Here is a 16,512-nt window from a genome sequence, read left to right as displayed (position 1 = left end):
TAGCAATAGTCTATGTCAATGAGGGAACGTCACATAGTAGAAATATAGGCTTCTCAAAAGTTGTTGACAACGCTGTTGTCACCAGCATATTTTGATACGGATTCATCACGCTTTGCCTTGAAATTATGTTAAGTAATGCAAAAGTGCCAAACTTTTCAATGTTATTTATTACTTCGGGTCATGTTTCATACGGAATAATACGGAAATGGTGCATTTTCATTGTAAATTAGTAGAATAATCGGATCGTATGTAGGCTCGCTTGCGCCAGTATACATTTCTTCAATTCAGTTTTATACGTGCAATGGATAATGCCTTCTCTGTTCAGAAATTCCTCAATTTTTACGAATATTATTATTTAGGTTTGTTTCACTGCGGAGAAGTTAAGAGTGTCGTCAACAGGATGGTCGCAAACTACATAAACAAACTGCCGTTCCAACAGCGATTTCTGGAAAAAGGTATGTATTCTGAAGATAAGTTATACAAAGTTTGAATAAGTTTACATAGTTTTAATATTACAAATTGGCGACAGTCGAATCTAGTCTTTTCTAATAATTTCAGTTTTTTATGCACTTTTGGAAGTCGTAATAAGATGTCCTGTTAAACTCGTGCATTCGTTATACGTTATGCATAGAAATTCTTGCATCCAAACAACTCGGATATCAACCCGTGTGCTGGAGGAGAGTTGGTGGAAGAACCAGACGTTCCCGACTGTCAACAGGACGAGATGTTGGTGATTAATTAGGAAATCCGGATGCTGAAAGCAAAAGTAAGTGTATTATGATATTATGGAAAAGTATTTACAAATTATGATTGTGAAGTTCAATGCAACCATGTACGAGAAAGTTATATGCTTTACTCGAGTTTTAATTCTGCTAGTGTGTAGTAAATTTATGAGTTATGTAGTAGAATATTGAATTATCACTTGTTACGTTATTTGTTTGGCTTTCAGTTAACTTTTTTGTATCAGTGCTGTTGAAGTGATATTTTCATGATACTGGATATTATGCACACCGAATTGCAGTAACCTATAACTTCATACATGGACTCCTTCGCGTATAAATTTATATAAAGCCTATGTACCGTTTATAAAGTTGTCTGGTAGTTTTTGAGAATGTCGCAAAGTATATCTTCATTTAAAGGAAGGGTCTATTGACAGGAATTTAATTAAAGTGTGGGCTATAGGGATATCAATATATGGCAGTTCAATTATTTGACAGTTATTTGAGTGCAGTCATTGTGTGTTGAATTCATGGGAATAAGGACATGTGGTATTATGTGAGGTTAAGTTATTGAGAGTGTAACAGTAGTGTGGGAAAAATAGACCTTAAATCTATGCTATCATTCATTTACTGTGTAAATGGTGCAACAACATCAGCCCATTTTATTGTGGATTAGTGCAAAAGTTGAACATTATATGGCCAAATTCATGCAAAAAGTAATAAATATTCAACATTGTAATAGATACTAATCATTAAATGTGTTAATAGATTACCCACTGTAGGATGTGAATCAATACGGTGAAGCCTAATGAAAATGACCACATACAATTTATAATCTGATATTATTGTGATGAGCATTGCTTTTCGCAGGCATTACCTGTCCTTCCTATGCAAACTATTTCCAAGGTTGTTCCTATTATTTCTGCCATTTTTTCAGGTTGAACTATGATGAGCTAGTCAGGTGAAGCAGCAACAAAATAAAAATGTACTCATGAAAGCATTTGAACTGTGGAATGACTGCTGGATAAATTAAGGAAGCAAGTGACCGTCTTATGAGGAATACTGCCTAAGTCTTGGAAGCTGTTTCATAAGTACACAGGTGTAAGTAGATGTTTTTTTCCATTGTCCTCCCTTGCAATCGCAAAATATTGTTATAAATTTATAACATATTACCAAGGTTGTTTTTATCATTATTGCCATCCTTCTAGGTTGAATGGTCTATGGTCAGTTGAAGCGTGTACATATTACTCATGAGAGCTGGTAAAATCATTGGAATTGTAGAATTTTGCTGGATAATTTAAGGACAATGTGACAGTTTCCTGGGGGAACATTATTGAAAGAAGTCATAGATGCTGTTCCACAACCATAAAGGTGTAAGTAGATGTATTTTTTCATCCAGTCCTTCCCTTGCTACATATTTCCATGGTTGTTCTTTTAATTCTAATAATTCTTCTAGGTTGATATATGATCCATGGTCAGGTGAAGTGTGAACATGTTACTTATGAGAGCTGGTAAAATCATTTGAATTGTAGAATGTAGATAGAGAAATTAAGGAAGCAAGTGAGAGTCTTATGGGGAACATTGTCGGAAAAGTTTATGAAGCTGTCTCATAACCACACATGTGTAAGTAGGTGCATTTTTTCATCTTGTGTTCCGTTGCAACATATTCCCAATGGTGTTCATATCATTATTATCATTCTTCTAGGTTGAATTATGATCTATGGTCAGTTGAGGCATTAACACGGTATTCATGAGAGATGGTGAAATCAGTTGAATTATGGAATGATGGCAGGAGAATTTAAGGAAGAAGTTGGTTGCCTCATGAGGATTATTTATTAAAAAAATGGTAAGTCATGTAAGAGAATTAGAACTTGTTTCAATAATGTTAATGTGCACATTTTTCCCACCCTTTTATAGGCTACAAAATATTTTTGTAGGATTAGTTTGGGAACTGGGTAGTATTTAGTAATGGCATGAGCTAGCTTGTGTTATTTGAGAATATGATACCTTATATATTGCTATGAACAGCCTTTCATATAGCTGGCAAATGCTGAATGACATGTTAACTTTATTCTCATGTTTGGTTAATATGTGAGATTTTACAACCTGTGAAAGTTATGTAGCATGTATTGTTTCAAATAGTCTTTGTAATTCTATTTCAGGTGTACAAGGATTTTATTTGGATCTTACATCAGGGAGAATATCAGTTTATTTTAAGAAGTTGATGACTTTAAGTATGGAATTGCTGGCATTTGGTATACTTTTTATAATGGTTTTTATATGTTGTGTTTTCTAGCAGCCTGGTGCAATGGTTATTGATGAACTACTTGAAGAACAGTTATTCTTATTCCAGGATGATAATATGCATATTATAACTATCCCTCTTAATGATCAGTGCACACTCATATGACTTTAGTGAATATAGATACAGTTTTGTGATTAACTTAACCGTGGAGATTGTAGTGAATTATAATATAAGAATGTGATTATGATGAGCCTGGATGATTTATTTCTCTCTCCATCAATGCAACATTATTAGTATAGTTTGACTGCATATTGAGATGCACCATATCTTTCCTTTCGGGGTTATCTCCTGCATTTAGCTCGGTATTAATTATTTCGTTTCATTTAATACCCATTATGTCTGTACCCCACCCTGTATCTATAGTGCATTTCAACCCATAATATATCCATTAAAATTAACACATGAGCGAGGTATTCTACTGGATTTGTAAAACTACTTCCTACAATTTAACAGGCTTTATGCTTCAGTTATTTACATCCATGATTGTCTTGTCATTGTTAATTGTCTGAGTCTAATTGCTCAATTTGGAATGCATTTGCTCCGTGCAGCATTTGCTGACTTAAAATCAGTGATTGAGTTTGGAATCCATCCTATTCTAATTAATGTTCTGATGTATATTCATTTATTGCAGTTATTTGTAAAATCTTTAATGTACCTAAAGGCTCACCTGAGTGCACACTGACATCACTGTGTCAGATTATTTGCTGTGATTCTTGGAATATTTGCATGCGGATTATTCTAGTATTACATTCATTATTGGGATTGGCAATATTTACAATTTCTAACTAATTAACATAGGCCTCAACTTTAGACAATTAATAAGCATTCAATGAGAGTTTATTATTATCATATGGACATGTTATCACTTTCCTAGGTTCCTTTGTCATCTATGGTTTGGTGAATGGTGAACATGTTAGCCATGAGAGTTGTTAAATGATTTGAAGAATGGAATAACATCTGTGTTAACTATGGGAGCAAGTGAGTCTCATTCGGAACATTGTGGAAACAGTCTATGAAGATGAATGATTGGCAAGCATGAGTAAGTAGGAGCATTTTTCATTTGTCTTGCCTTTTCGAAATGTATCCAAGGATGTCCTTATAATTATTTTCTTTCTTCTAGGTTGATCTGTCTTCAATGGTGGAGCAAATGAGATACCCATCAGGGACATTGCTTTAGGAAAATCTTAGTATTTTTGACCTGTGGGGATGGTGAAGTCTGATTATCTTTGGTAACGTTGGTGAAGTAAGTTTGATAAGCTGTCTCTAATCTGTCTCTTAAGTTAGATAAAATCAGGGCAAAGCTGTTATAATGCAAGTATATAATGCAATGCAAATTATAATGCAATGCTGGTATATGCTATTGGAGTATATGAGGCCTTATGCATTGCTGTGAACTTGTCATTTTGCAGGCATATGGTAATGGTGAATGGCATTTCAACTTTATTTTACATATTTGGATAATGTGTGAGACTACTGCAATCTGCAATCCTTGGAAATTATGTAATATGTACTGTTTCCGATGGTCTTTTTAATTGTATTTCAGGTTTGCAAGGATTTTATTAGGATCTTACATCAGGAGGAATATCAGTATATTTAGAAGTTGATGATTTTAAGTATGGAATTGATGTTTAGTACAATCCATTTATTTTAAGATATTATTCTATGAACTACAAACACAATTACATAGTTCTGATTTTTTTGGGATCATGGTTTAAGTGTTGTTGGGTATTCTATACACTGACCTATAATGATAACTTGGATGAACATAACTTTTTCCTTTTGAATGTTGATTTCCCATGAACATACTTGTGCATCTCAAATTGAATGGTTTGTTCAATTAATTACATTGTTAACTCTTCGGTTTACTTTGTCTCATGGTATTTATATGTTATGTTTTCTAGCAGCCTGGTGCAGTGGATAATCATGAACTATTTGAAAAACTGTTCTTCTTAATCCGGGACAGGATACTATGCATTAAGTGGCAGGCTGGATTTGTAATCCTGAGGGTGATACCTGTTGTGTGGACCTTACTGCTACATTTGCCAGCATTAGCAAAATCATCATTCCTTAAAGTCTAGACATTATGGCAGTGCACCTTTAAATGGATGTTTTAAAAGCCTTAAATTATGTGCATCTGTTTTGAAATTAGTTTGATCAAATTGTACTACTATTTCAACAAAATTATATTTTATTTATTCTGGAAAAATATTCTATTGCCCATGACTTTCTGTTTTAATGATCAAACATTACTTTATATGACTGTAATTGTAAATAGTTATGTGATTTACTGAACTGTGGAGATTGTAGTGAATTTTATTATAATATAAGGATGTGATTACGATGTGCCAGCTTTTTTTATTTCTATCCAGCAATTCATCTCAATAAGTATTTTAATTGTTAATGGTCTGGGTGTAATTTGGAATGCATTTGCTCTGTGCTGAATTAAATGCAGTTGCAGTCAGATTATTTGTCATGATTCTTAGAAAATTGGTAAGCAGATGGTTCTAGTATTACATACATGATTTGGAGTAGCAATGTTAATAAATTCACAACCCTCTTAGATCAGTCATCCTATTGCTTGGTTTGGGCATTTTTCGAGAGTCGAACCAAGGTCCTCAGACTAAAATACCGCCACATAATATAATTTTAATAATTTAATTTTTATTTAATAAAATAATAAAAGTATTATCAGGTATGCTATAATTTCCTAAAACCTTGGGAGATTTCATGAATCTAACTTCATAAATGAAGGAATGAAACATGGTTCCTTGTACCTATTCACCCGGATCGCTGAAGACAATTTTTGTTGTGTGGGTTGGGGATTTTTTCAGAGTTGAACCGAGATCTTCAGGGTCGAAAACCGCCCTTATTACCTAGTATAATGTAATTAACTATGATCGTGGAAAATTCCATGCACCGGACTTCCTAATTAAGGAAGTGAGACATGGTTCCTTGTACCTATACACACGGAGCGCTGTAGAACGAATGTTTTTTTCGCTTGGCTTGTAAATTTTTCCAGAGTCGAACCGAGGTCGTCAGACTAAAAACCGCCCATGTTATCAAGTATACTATAATTTCCTATGACCTTGGGAGATTTCATGAATCTAATTTCATAAATAAAGGAATAAAACATGGTTCCTTGTACCTATGCACCCGGAGCGCTGAAGTAAGAAAATTTTTGTCGCGTGGGTTGACAATTTTTCTTGAGTCGAACCGAGGTCTTCAGTGTCAAAAACTACCCGTGTTCGCAAGTATATTATAATTATCTATGACCATGGAAAATTTCATGTACCAGACTTCCTAAATAAGGAAGCAAGACATGGTGCCTTACAACCCATGCATCCAGAGCGCTGCAGTGCGAAATTTATTTTTCCCGTGAGTTGACAATTTTTCTAGAGTCGAACCGAGGTCTTCAGTGTCAAAAACTGCCCGTGTTCGCAAGTATATTATAATCATCTATGACCATGGAAAATTTCATGTACCAGACTTCCTAAATAAGGAAGCAAGACATGGTGCCTTACAACCCATGCATCCAGAGCGCTGCAGTGCGAAATTTATTTTTCCCGTGAGTTGACAATTTTTCTAGAGTCGAACCGAGGTCTTCAGTGTCAAAAACTGCCCGTGTTCGCAAGTATATTATAATCATCTATGACCATGGAAAATTTCATGTACCAGACTTCCTAAATAAGGAAGCAAGACATGGTGCCTTACAACCCATGCATCCAGAGCGCTGCAGTGCGAAATTTATTTTTCCCGTGAGTTGACAATTTTTCTAGAGTCGAACCGAGGTCTTCAGTGTCAAAAACTGCCCGTGTTCGCAAGTATATTATAATCATCTATGACCATGGAAAATTTCATGTACCAGACTTCCTAAATAAGGAAGCAAGACATGGTGCCTTACAACCCATGCATCCAGAGCGCTGCAGTGCGAAATTTATTTTTCCCGTGAGTTGACAATTTTTCTAGAGTCGAACCGAGGTCTTCAGTGTCAAAAACTGCCCGTGTTCGCAAGTATATTATAATTATCTATGACCATGGAAAATTTCATGTACCAGACTTCCTAAATAAGGAAGCAAGACATGGTGCCTTACAACCCATGCATCCAGAGCGCTGCAGTGCGAAATTTATTTTTCCCGTGAGTTGACAATTTTTCTAGAGTCGAACCGAGGTCTTCAGTGTCAAAAACTGCCCGTGTTCGCAAGTATATTATAATCATCTATGACCATGGAAAATTTCATGTACCAGACTTCCTAAATAAGGAAGCAAGACATGGTGCCTTACAACTCATGCATCCAGAGCGCTGCAGTGCGAAATTTATTTTTCCCGTGATTTGACAATTTTTCTAGAGTCGAACCTGGGACCATAGACTCAAAATACAGACGTATCATAAATTTCCATTTTATTAACTATTTATAAAAAAAATTTCATGTCCCTGCATCGATTACGTTGTGAGATAACCGTGTTCCCTTTTACCTATGTCTCCCATTTAAATGCACGTAAAATTTGAATTCCCGCCGCGCTTGAGAATCAAGATGGCGGATTACATTGGTCAAGTGCGTGACACGACCTGGCTTTTACCGACCTTGTTTTTCTGAGCAGTAACGAACTGGGGGCTGCCATATTGAATCTCGCTGTAAACAAACGTGATATTGAGGCTTATTGATAGTCATTAGTGTTAACTGCAGACTTTTTTTTATTGCTTACAGTGTCCCTTACGATTTTGGAATGTGCTCGATGAAGGATACGAGTCTCAATGATCTTGGTTATTGCTAAATTGCGTGGGTATGAAATGTATTTGGTGATGAAAGTGTGAGTAATTCTGTTTCCTTCATTATTCCATTTTGATTTCAACCTGTGATTAGCTAACCTTTTCTCATGTTTTGAAAATTTTATGGTGTCTTGTATTCCTTATATTTCAATATGTTTTTCATTGTACTTGCAGTTTTTCTAGTGTTCAAACTACTCATTTATCGCTAGTGCTATTCTTAGGTTTGTTTAATGCTAACCATTTTGTTGGTTATGTATGTAATTTGCTATTTCAACTCTGTCCTTTCAACTGTTTAATTGTCATTAATTGAGCATTATTCATTAAGTGTTCTACGATGTTTACATTTCTTAAAACTTTAATCTCTTTCCCTTTGAAGTAAGAACTTAATTTCTACTACATTGGTATAAAATATTCTTCACTTTTCTTGTTTTCTACTTTTGGGATACTTTCTTTCGTATGAGTGATGGATATTAACTTACAAGAACCTTTCATTTTAAGACTCCTCTGCCGACATATGCTATCTTAATGGGTACTCGTCATGAACTACTTCCTACGAAATAATGTCCTTCTCCTTTCATAATTAAATAATTATTATCCATGAAATGGTATCCAAACTTGCATGCTTATTTCTAGTGAGGTGTTGTTATGGTCTATGGTTTCAGGATTAGCATTATTTTCCCTGTACCAGAGATATTGCAAGATACATCAACGTCAAGGAAAATTGGGTCACTCTCTTTGTCTATAACTGTGGAGTGTTTACTTAAGTAATGGAATCTTTCTCCTATTACGCAAAGGCTGCTATCTCATGTTGTAATTGATATTTGTTGCTTGTGCATCTCATGTGCTTGTAGAATTGTTAACTTCCACAGATTTCATCTCTAGTATGTCATATTGAAATTGTTATTGTTGTATTTCTTTTACCAGTTATTGTATCAATAAATACCAATGTCCACTGAAGTAAGTTTCCGAGATCATTATTCTTACCAACCACCAGATCGCCAGTTGACTTTGTACATGAATCTTGTATTATGGTTACTAGTTAAGTAACCTGGGGAAGTTCATCAGGAAGATTTTGCTACATTCATTGCTTTTAAGTTTCTCGCAATCGCAGTAGCATTATTAAGCCTGAATAGCACGCCCTATCGTGACGCGTAAAAGAACAGGCGCCGAGATGTCCATTCAAATTTCGCGGCAGCCTTGGACCACTGGCATAGATGGCACTGATGTATCAAAACCTATACGCATTATCCTTATGGGTATGTCGCCCCCTTGTCCGAAGAATAGCCGACCGGCTATTCTTCTGAGTCGCAGTCGCAGCCAATCAGAGAGCTCCATTTCAATCTCGCACGCTTGCGGCAAACGTGTTTGTTTGTTTTGGCTACCGTAGCGAGGGAAGTTCAAGAAGGTTATAAGATAACGCTGAGATAATTTCGGATTTTTAAAGTGAAGATGGAAGCCCAGTATATTGGATATTGCACCCGAGTACACAGGTGAATGAAAATGAAGTACGTTTTAACATATTTTAGGAACATTTTCAACAATTGCTGCTCTCTATCTATTCTTTGGGCTTTCGTAAACAAACAAGCCACAAGCAGAAACGTTCATACGTGCGCATGCGCGATCGTGGCGTCGGCCGCAATGTGTGATGGGGTGTAGTCGCAGCCGCAGCCGCAGTCGCGGTCGCAGCGGCGGTCGCAGTCGCTAGTGTGATACGGCCTTAACTTCCACTCGTGCATCGCCCTGGACAAAAAAAACTTTGAGGGGGCCGAAATCATCGGTCGACCTCGACGGGGTCTTGCCAGTCATCTTCTCTCATTGGACCTTGAAAGGGCAAGTGGACAAGTGGGTGTGTGGGGGTGGGGCATGTTGAATTTATTCACCCACCAGGAGTGTATGTTCGGACGTACCCAAAAGGACACTCTCGAATGTCAAATGTTGCAGACCTCATAAGAGGATAATTCATTGTTTGAAGATTTTCGCAGCTTCTTTAATCTTGTAAGTTCCTTTCAGGAAGTTTTGTCAACGCAGCATTTCCCAAAAGGAACTTATAAGATAGCATAACTCATTCATTGTTTTCAGCCGAATTTTGGTGTGATGGGTGAGGGTAGATCTCATCATGGGGGTACCCAGCGAGGAGCAGGGGGGGTGGGGCAGCCCCCCCCCCCCTTAGAAGCGAAAATCACAAAAGTCATTAAGCAAAATCAGTACTGAATTGAAACGAAAATATTCAACAAAGTTGCTTTAAAACCACGAAAAATTATGTGTATTAGTATAAGATATGTAACTAAAATAAAACTATTTTTTCAAGGAAATAATCTCATAAACTAGTAAAGCGCAGTTTTAATTTTCTTGAAATGTTGGTTTCATTCACCTTTTCTATGCTAAAATGTCACAACTTGGCTACCCCCCCCCCCCCCCCATAGTTATGATCCTGGGTACGCCCTTGGAGCTCATCCCGAAGTTAGGTTGTGATCTATAAAGTCAGACGTTTGTTTTGCTCCAAATATTTTTTATTTTCTCAAAGATATTATATTTCTTTTTGCCTCCCTACTTCAAGCAACTTTCCCTTTTTTCTCCCTCCTCAACAGTCTCCTCTCTTCTCTCATCAACAATTCCCTATCAACATCAATAATAATTAAATACCTAAAGTTACTCATCATTTTATAAATATCGTATTTTTTAATTTTCTCCTTTATTGTTGTTGCCGCATTACAAAAAATAGCTTACGGAGGTTTTACATTTTACTGATGAAGGAGGGGGTGAAAGGGTGGGTGGGGAAGAAGGAAGGAGGAGCGGTAAACTGATATTTGCCCCCTCGACAAAACCACTGTCCTGCTTCCGCGTTATAATTTAAAATGTAAGACAGTGATTACTTTTATCAAGAGCAGCTTCGATGGACCCAGGTCAAAAACTCGGCAGTTTTTGACATGGCAGACAAAGGTTTGGCAGCGGGAGTCGTTTTCAAGGCCATTTGATTGCGCAACTATTTGCACGCCCAAGACGGTTCGTTCCCGCGGGAGAACACTTGATATTTTCACGCGATTTTTGGAAGGAACAGACTTGAAATGTCTCATTTCCTTCGATCCTTGGTTCAGCATTTGAGAGCAATGCTCCCTGCGGACACCAGATGGACGCTGGCTTTTGTGGAGACATCTTCCAATCTGAAATTATTTCATCATTCTTCCCTGTCCTTGTCTTCTCGGTCCTGAACGTTTTTTGGAAATGAAGTCTTCTATGGAAATCAGCCGGTTAGCAGCAATGGCCATCTTGACCCGGCTGATTACCCGAGAAGACTTCATCAGCAATATTCGCCGGGAAAGCACCTATTCCATCATTGTTTTTAGAAAATGACCAGATAACAATTTTGGGTACTTGGTGTCGTATTGCTCTTAATATTTCGCTTGTGCTATTGAATTGCTTTTTCATCATAAGGAATATAATATGCATTCCTACATGTATCAATTCTTATGATCCAACATAAGATCGTACTTGAATAAACAATGTGAATCTAATTGATATAATGTAGGGAGGAATAATGTACATGTTTCCCGAATAGTAATAATAAGACAGACAAAAGTATCTGATATCAAAACTTTTCTTTGACTCTGTTATTCCCACCAAATATCCTTTTAGTGGTTATAAGTAATAACAGATTTCGCTAAAACCCATTCATCTGCTTGTTAAACGTGAATGAGAAATGTGAATTCCAACATTATCGTGTTATTGTTATACTTATCGTTTTATCTACCAAAATATTTGTTGGGAATCTCAAATTTTCATTCTTAGTTGTATTCCCTTTTAAGTCTCTCAAAGCGTATACCGAGTGCCCAGTAAATCATTCTTAAACGGGTTTCTCTGGCCCTTCTACGACAATTTTCCGGCTTATTGTGGGTCAACTTTATAGGGCCCATTTGGTGATATGACAAACATAACTTGAACATATTACATTATTCAAGTATTTTTTAAACTATTAATATTATTTTATGGCGCCTCGTGTTAGTGATTTTATCACGGAAATGAGGAACAGGCTATGGGTATATAGGGTTAAACGTCGCTGTGATATCTTATCTATCATTTTACACTCCTTATCCTCCGTACAATCAATGTAAATAGCCAGTAGAAAGTGCTCGCATCCATGGTTAAGATATTGAATAAAATATAATTTTTAAAGCATTTTTGGAGGAAACTTCGGTGAAGAAGATAATCTGGCCCAGTCATTTTAGCTGTATTCTTGTAATAGACCAACAGCGCTGAGCGAGAATTTTTTTTGCGAGATAGGGTGGCTGAATGTGGTTAATATCATATCCCCCCGAAAACTTGGGCTGGTTTAATCACTTGAACTCCACTGCTGGCGACGGTCGTGTGATGAAGTGCAAGTTTTCGTAAAACAATCTCTCAAAATGTTTCCTAAATTTATGATTTTCGAAATATTTGTCTTAAGCGATGCATTTGCGATAGTTTAAAAAAAAAGCGATGAGAAATGCGTGTTGCTAAATATTTCTAGTTTCTCAGTATATAGTCTCAAACTGCTGTGAACCCTTCATTAAACTTTACGCAGAGAGCCTTAAGCTTTTATTTCAAATGTTAATAACCTTTTTTCACCATTCAAACTGGCACCTTCTAATCATTTACGCGAGTGTATATTTTCCTTCGAATGAATTTTAGCATAGGTTTGCGCTAGATTTACAATCAACAAGCATGTAGCGCGGGAAAGGCATTTTTTGTTCCATATCACGTCTGACCGTTCCTCTTTGGACAGTCAAGATCCATCTCAGATCGGAGATTCATTGTGTTTTCAAATCAAACATCATTATTGCCCGACGAGCTTTTATCTGAGTCTTTGTGAAGCCGCTTGTATGCGAGCACATGTTTTTAAATATGGGAAATGTTCTTGCATAGAAAATAAACTTATCGTGTCGTAACACTCTCTTCAATCTTATTTAAATATACTCCACGTGGTAAACAGTTGAGGATAACGTAATCTATGCGAAGGTGCTAGGATATTTTGACTATTAGAACACTTAGGGAAATGAAGCCACTTGTTGTTACTCGTGTAGCGATTACATGATGTGTTCAGAGCTCCTTAATGTTTTACACAGGTTGACCCAAGTTGATGTACTTTTCCCAGTGGCGCAGAGTTATGATTGCAATGGATACCATAAATTATTAAATATTTTGGCGACTGAATATGAAATTATACGAAATTAAGGACTCGTACGTCTTTTGCTGGTCGAATGGACTGTCATACCATTCCGGTTCTCCAATAATTGAGAATGAATAAAAAATTTCTTATTATATTATCAGAAAAAATACGTTTCAATTATTTTGCCCTCCCTTCAAATAGTTGTGCATGAATGTTAAGCTCGAATGAGTTGGTAGAATGTTCGTCTAAGAAAATGAAACAAATTTTCGTTTTTCAGGAACCTTTGAAATATAGAGGATAACAAAATTAGTATAATCTAATGCTATTTGGTGCGAATGCGACACCTTGAAAACCTCTACTACTCTTGACTTTAGTTTCCTTTTTACAACTTTCCCGAAATATATGGTTTTAATTTGATTTATCTTTATTAAATTGTAAATAGTGCGACTGACTCACGATTGATTGAGATGATTGACTCCTATGTTCCCAAAGTGTGGTGCAGAAACAACAAACTCTTTTTGAGGAAAGGGTACACCATTAAATTAAATTTGAAAACTCACCTCTCAAGAGGATGTGCAACAACATATACAACAGGTATTACAGGGAATTGGACATAATTTGGTCCAAGTTCAGAGTTTTCAAAGTATGTAGGGGCATATTGTAAATGAGTCTGGGTAATTCTATGCTTTTCATTTGTGATAATTTTAAGGTTTTTCTTGTTATTGATTTGAATTTTGGGAGAAACTGAAATAAATAGATATAGAAACTTTTGATTTAGGCAGCGTTTTCATTTTCCTCGCATTAAATGCTCCATTTCTTTGATAGGACGGTGCATTTGTATCACTATTCATCAGCAATTTGATTAAAATTGTGTTTATTTTTTGTACGATATAACATTTACAGTAAGGAGTGGAAAGAGATGGAATATGGTGTTTGTTGCTTTGTGTATCTTACCTCCCAAGTTGCCTCCCTTGCTCTCTAAATAATACATGAAAATTGAAATTGCCACACTTAATTCCCGTTTCGATCGCGTTAGATTCAATATTATTACAGCTTCTTCGAGAGTTCGTTGCCTTCTTATTAGGATTATTAGCTTCATCATCGGAGGAAAGAAATGAATTGGTGATGCATTGCGGGTCATCAGAGGTGGCGCTGAGTCCGCACTCGAGTGGTCAGCTGATGATGTGGTGATTGTTTTTTTTTTCCTTTCTTCAACTTGAGGACGTTAGAACTCAGTGACCGAATGTCTTGACTCTCCCCTTCCTTTATCACAGAGCAATATAAATCACGGCAGTATATAACGATGTACAGATTCGCTGATTCCCAACGTAGTCTTCCTATTTGTTCTTTGTATTTTGCGAAACTTTTCATTCTTTGCCAGCGTTGATTTTCCTCACGCTTTAGTAATGATTTTTTCCTATGGAAAAAGAGACTATTCACTTTCAGAAGGACCACAACTATTCTACCTATTTCAAAAACACTATGCTGCACCTCATGTTTTTACTTCCATGTGCAGGATAATTTTACCGTAGTCCATGAAAATTTGAGATGTAGATTCAAAATATGTACAATTTTGATGGTAATCAATGAGTGATATAATTGATGAAACTACAGAAACATGTATTTAAACTTTGGCCACGTTTTTTTCCCAAAATTTTCCATAATTTGACAGCCAACTAATGTTTGAGCCCAAAGCCCATTTATTTGTTTTTTTTTTTTTAACGTTTTGCTTTCTTTCTTTTTTATAAAAAAATACTGCCTGATTGACCTTATTGTCCTCCCTCGAGACCCTCGCATGAGTTCTATAATTCTGTTTCTCTCAAGTCGTCGAAAATTTCATCTCTATTTTTCATCTATGTCACTATGAAGTTAGAATAAGTGTTGGCATACGACGGTACTCGAAATATTTTAATTAGGCCCGCATAAATAAGTTATATTAACTTTGTAAATAATGAAGGAGCATAGGTATTGATTTCGCGTAGCTTGAATGTTAAGAATTAATAATTAATATATGAAATTACATCGATAAAACATATTAATTATGCCCAAAGTTCCCCTACCACTTCAAACGTGCGAATAGGTTACAGACTACAACAACTTTTTTTTGTATTCCCATACCACTGAAAGCAGCGTATTTGGGCATTTGACATCGGGGTTTATTCAACAAGTTAATTTCACGTTCGTGAACGACCACACCCACAGCATAGTGTTTTTGGCATTATTAAAGGAAAAATCCGCGGAATAGCCGACAAAGCACCTTCACGGAGTCAACTGAGTTTGGTAGTTCCAGTGTCGGATTTATTGGATCGAAATGAAATATTCTTTCTCTGTAGAATTTTAGTACTTTAGAACGTACCTCCTTCAACTATTTATTAAACAGTTGAATAGTAGGTCATATAAAATGCACACACAGAATTTATATCCCCAAACCACTTAAAAATGTATTGAGTGTGCTCAAGCGAGACTCGAACCCGCTACCTCTCTTTTGGAACGCAAGGACTTTGCCCTGCTGCCACCGATACCGGCAAAAGCATTAAGACGCACGAAGACTTTCATTAGCATAAAAATTGACCGCAGGAATTTTACAGAATTGTACCTTTTATCATAATGTAATTTTAATTCGTATTTTCGATTTCTTACGTTTTCATAAATATTGTATCGACGTCAATCTAAAAAAAATGAGATCTAGCATGGCGAAAACACTCTTTCTTGCCGCACATTGACAATTCTCCGCTAGTGCGGTACTTGTGAGGCTCCAATGCGTTTTCCGACAGTCGCATATCCATTTCCGTTCTCGATAACAATCCAGTGACGCACCACGACGAGCAGTCTTCACCAGGAGACAATGGGAGCACGCTGCGACTCTTGAAAATGAACGGACCCCCTCTGGAGCTTGATAACATTTGATTGAATAGCCGCAAATTGATAGTAAGCATATCTTATCCATCGCCTTGTCGCATTTTACTTCCTCAGACCACAAAGAGTGCTGACAAAATACATTACTGCATTTGTGCAATTTAACTGTGTGGGAGCACGATAGTCGCTACATGGCATTCATAACAAAAATGTGGGAGCAATTTAACCGTTCCCGCAAGTGAAAGAAGAATTCATTGGTGGGGTACCGATTTGTTTATTCATTGTATAGATATTTTCGAAAGGAAGTGAATGAATACATTCTTATCAATTTTGTTTCCCTGAATATTCATATATTCATGCGAGAAGATTTTTCCACTACAAGAATGAGACGCAAAATGAATCACGTAAATTTCATTTGTTGCTTGCTCTTGAAGTCAATTGTTGCGGGGATAAATAAGTGAAAATAGTATTCTGTTCTCCAGGGTAATACAAGAAGTTTGCAGGGGGAAATTAACATGCATGAAAAAGCGTAGGTAATAATTGAATATTTTTCTTGGGCGATCCTGGCAGTTCTAGCACCACTGTTATTAAGGCAGTCTGTAAGCTGTCGCCGTATACTCATGGCAAAAATCACCAAGAATTTTCGTAAATTGCACGCACTTAGTGTAAGAAAAAGCCCAAAGACAGAACCGGCGACCTCGATGGTAACAGGCGAGGTCTT

At 36.5% G+C, this 16,512-nt stretch overlaps 1 protein-coding gene and 1 long non-coding RNA gene across 8 annotated transcripts in view; one reads left to right on the top strand and one right to left on the bottom strand.

Moving 5' to 3' along the window:
- LOC124157547 (ATP-binding cassette sub-family G member 4) overlaps nt 1-16,512 on the bottom strand; it is a 96,205-nt gene that overhangs the window by 71,376 nt on the left and 8,317 nt on the right. The gene's annotated exons all lie outside the window — the stretch shown is intronic.
- On the top strand, nt 2,530-5,028 carry LOC124157548. Of its 7 annotated transcripts, none has more exons than XR_006864616.1 (3): nt 2,530-2,565; nt 3,899-4,063; nt 4,145-4,441. It is a non-coding gene; the product is annotated as an uncharacterized LOC124157548 (long non-coding RNA). The 7 variants fall into 7 exon arrangements; XR_006864614.1 differs by lacking the exon at nt 2,530-2,565 and adding an exon at nt 2,915-2,953; XR_006864615.1 differs by lacking the exon at nt 2,530-2,565 and adding an exon at nt 2,934-2,974.

Source organism: Ischnura elegans, chromosome 4, assembly GCF_921293095.1.
Source record: "Ischnura elegans chromosome 4, ioIscEleg1.1, whole genome shotgun sequence".
Lineage (NCBI taxonomy): Eukaryota > Metazoa > Arthropoda > Insecta > Odonata > Coenagrionidae > Ischnura > Ischnura elegans.
This window is presented reverse-complemented; position numbering and strand designations above follow the sequence as displayed.